The sequence below is a fragment of the Elephas maximus genome, chromosome 18, assembly GCF_024166365.1.
Source record: "Elephas maximus indicus isolate mEleMax1 chromosome 18, mEleMax1 primary haplotype, whole genome shotgun sequence".
In the NCBI taxonomy this organism is placed as follows: domain Eukaryota; kingdom Metazoa; phylum Chordata; class Mammalia; order Proboscidea; family Elephantidae; genus Elephas; species Elephas maximus.
The window spans coordinates 28,791,102-28,795,384 of record NC_064836.1 but is presented as its reverse complement, the minus strand read 5'-3'; positions in this window follow the sequence as shown (position 1 = coordinate 28,795,384).

Genomic DNA, 4,283 nt, shown 5'->3' with positions numbered 1-4,283 from the left:
GCAGGGTTACCCATGGTGGACAAGTTTCAGCAGAGCTTCTAGACTAAGGCTAGGAAGAAAGACCTGGAGATCTGTTTTCAAAAAATTGTCGATGAAAACCTTATGGATCACAAGAGAATATTATCTGGTAGAGTTCTGAAAGATGAGCCCCCTAGCCTAGAAGGCACTACACAAGAGCTGCAGTAACGGACTCAAACATGGCAACCATCATGAAGATGGCACAGGACTGGGCAGCATTTTATTCTGTTATATAAGGTCACCGTGAGTTGGAGCCAACTGGACAGTGCCTAATAACAACATGTGTTATGAATATTTTTTGTGTGTGTTATGTGTATTCATTTAATCTTTACTTTCAACCCCATGCAGTAGGTACTATTATCACCATCCCCGTTTTACAGATGAAGAAACCGATGAGTAAACCAGTTAAATAACTGAAGTCAGAGCTAGTAAGTAGCAGAAATAAAATTCAAATCCTCATTTTATGACTGCACAGTCTCTCTATATATTTTGACCCCTAAGCTATAGTGCTTTTCATATAGGATTTAATATGTTGGCTCTCTCCATCTTTGGTGAAAGCACGTTATCCACAGCCTCCACGGGCTGGTACTGGGCAAAATTAAGAAACTCACCTTGGGGGTTTTAGTTTCCTTTTCTCTAAAAGATTGTCTCGGCCAAACTGGGGTGCTGATAATATTTGAATTTTAGAAGCAGTCTCTCGAAGCAAGACAATACATAGCCTAAGCAATGGGTGGCTTATGCCCTAACTGAAGACCTGAATGGTGGCATTTACCCTTGTTGTCCCTTCACACTGAATTGGGGCTCACTCCTTGCAAACAATGAAGCTGGCCTGGCAGCCTTCCCAGAAGGAAAATGACAAAGGAGAAAACAAATACCTTTTGGAGGTTTTCAGAGGGCCCTAGATCACCTTGGAAAACCTGTGTACAGTGTGGTCTAGTTGACATTCCTGCTCTCCAGTCAGTTTACCATTGAGTCACGGCTTAAGTACAGTTTTCTTGAGTCCATAGATGCTTTAAATGAAAAAAACGTATTTTTTAGGCTAAATTTTTCGAACATTTCAAAAGACAAGTAGATATTTTTTGCTTGATTTCACAAGTAAAACAACAGCCGCCACCTCAGCATTTAACTAGGAAAAAAAGTAGACATGGTTATTAAAAACCCACTGCCATCGAGTCGATTCCAACTCATAGTGACCCCATAGGACAGAGTAGAACTGCCCTGTAGAGTTTCCAAGAAGCACCTAGTGGATTTGAACTGCCGACCTTTTGGTCAGCAGCCATAGTACTTAAACACTATGCCACCAGGGTTTCCACATGGTTATTAGCTTCTAAAAATAGCTCTTATAGATCATGTTGTTGTCAGTTGCTGTTGAGTCATGGCAACCCTACGTACACCAGAAGGAAACGCTGCCCTATAAGTCTTGGCATCCTTGTGCCCAAGGAGCATTCTGATTGTGTTTCTTCTAAGACAGATTCATGAACATACCTAAAAGGCAAGAAGTGACCAATCAATATCAATGCAGATAACTCACTGAACTCACCCAAATGTCCATTTTATAGAAAGTAAAAATTATGGATCAAAAAGATAGAGCAGGTTACATTTCCTTTAAAACTAACGTGCTGCCGAGAAAGAGCATTATCAGGCCGGGAATCAGGAGGCCCCACATGAATTTGAACCTTGATTTTTCTCATCTGTAAAACCAGGGAGGTAGACTTCCAGGACAACCCTCCCAGGTCTGACATTTGATGAATTAAACCTTAACCGTTGATCCCGAGCAGAGTGAGGTTCACTGATGGGGTAGGCTTATTAAGCTACAGCCATCACCTTCTCCTTTCCACTGGGCCCTCTGGATGCCTCGTAAAGCACAGGTGCTCAGTGTTTCTGTGCTTCAGCCAGTGGAGAGTTCAGAAATCTCACAAAACATAGATGTATGTGTATATATATCAGAAAACCAACCAAACCAAACCCAGTGCCATCGAGTTGATTCCAACTCATAGCCACCCTATAGGACAGAGTAGAACTGCCCCATAGAGTTTCGAAGGAGCACCTGGCGGATTCGAACTGCTAGCCCTTTGGTTAGCAGCTGTAGCACTTAACCACTACGCCACCAGGGTTTCCATATATCAGAAATCTCATAAAAACATACACAGATGTGTGTGTATATATATCAGAAATCTCATAAAACATATACATATGTATGTGTATATATATCAGAAATTTCATAAAAGCATATACATATATGTGTGTATATATATATCAGAAATCTCATAAAAATATATGCATGTGTGTGTGTGCATATATATATATATATATATATAGTGTTGTTAGTTGCCATTGAGTCAATTTTGACTCACGGTGACCCCAAGTGTTGCAGAGTAGAACTGTGTCTCATAGGATTTTCAAGACTGTGAGCTTTCAGAAGCAGACCATCTTCTGAGGCTCCTCTGGGTGTTGAATTTGCCAACCTTTTGGCTCGTAGTCAAGTGCTTAGCCGTTTGGGGACTCCTATCATGTATACATAGTTGTGAGTTACCTTGGAGTCAACCCTGACTCATGGTGATCTTGTGCACAACAGAACAAAACACTGCCTGGTCCTGTGCCATCCTTGGGTGGTGGTTGTGATTCATAGGGTTTTCACTGGTTGATTTTTGGGAGGAGATAGTCAGGCCTTTCTTCCTACTCCATCTTAGACTGGAAGTTCCATTAAAACCTGTTTAGCATCACATAAGCCTTCACTGTGGTGGCTGCACATGAGAAGAACTGGCTGAGAATCAAACCCAGGTCTTCCTTCCACACGGAAGGCAAGAAGTCTATCACTGAACCACCAATGCCTCATACACACACACACACAAACACACTTAACTGCTGGGTCAGGTGACCAGGCGCTGTGCTGCACAATTATTCGTCATAATAAGAGTATGAGGTTTATTCTCCCCATTTTACAGATGCGGCGGGTAAGATCTCAGAAAGGGTAGGAGATCCACCCAAGGTCACTGGAAGGCTGAGGCTTGACTACCATGAAGACTATAAATAGAGGTCAATAGCACTTCCTTCCAGCACAGCCTACACCTATGACCAGCCCCTCCTGCTAGTGATGCAGCTTTTTCTCAGGCACAGGTCTCCCTTCCAGAGCAAGATCGCTTTCCATGTTAGCCTACAGCTTGCTGTTGAAAACTGCTTTCTGTCAGCGGCTTTTGTTTTTCATAGGATTAAGACAATAAAGAGCCCTAAGCATTTATTTCCCTAAAACAATGGGTCAGCTTTCATCCTACTCACTCCTGGGTACTTTGCCATCTTAGCAGATTGTAAGAGAAGCCTGCCCCAAACAGGTGACCTGATTATGGAAACCCCTGAGTTTTCCAATGACTTTCCACTGTAAGGTAGTTATTTGCATTACAAGCTTCACAGGGAAATGCCCTCTCTCTGAAAACAAACAAAAAAACTTCTCTGAAAATATTTTACTAAAACTATGCATCTTCCTAGTCCAAAGTTCTCCACGAGTCATGGCCTCTGTCTTCGAAAAGCTCTCACGTGTCTTGAAGTAGGAAAGAATCTCAGATTTGAAGGAAAAGGAATGGTTGTCACCAGAGAATGTTTGCAAAGTTCTGGGGCCGTGCAGAGAGGTGGAGGATGGACAGAGGCCACTTGGGTCCATTCTGTGTCCTCCGTAGAGTCCAGTTGGTTGTTGTTCAGTCGTTTGTGACTTTCTTTCCCACTCCCTGTCCCCAGATTCAAGTGACCAGTTTTGCCATGAGGGCTTACAGGTGCAGTGCATTCTATAGACTTGGACAACTTCCTAAAAATGACCCAGCCTTACCTGGGATACAGGCTGACCCGTTTATTCTCTCTACCAGCCTAATGCATGTGCTTTATTCGGGTTTCCAATAGCCAACCATCACTGTCTTTGCATTTAGGAGTCAAGGGTATGCTTATTGTCTGGGACTCCGTAAAACATCGGCACAGAATTTAGACGCTGATAAGGGAGCCGGTTTTAAGGCACAATTAGATGAGCTCGTAACTGCTGCTTACAAAGCTCCTAAAGGTCTGATTTTTAAAAAATTGTCCTTAGAGCATGTGCTCAGAAAGATGTGAGACTGAACCTACTGCAAAAGGAAAGAGCAACTCCTAGCGTTATGACGGGTTTGGCCAGCCTGCGGCTGCATCTGACCAAGAAGGCGAGTTCTTAGTTCACGAAATTAGATCAGACTTGAATTTTAAAATATTCTTAGTTTTTTACCTTTTGCTTGTTTTCCCATCAAATGATA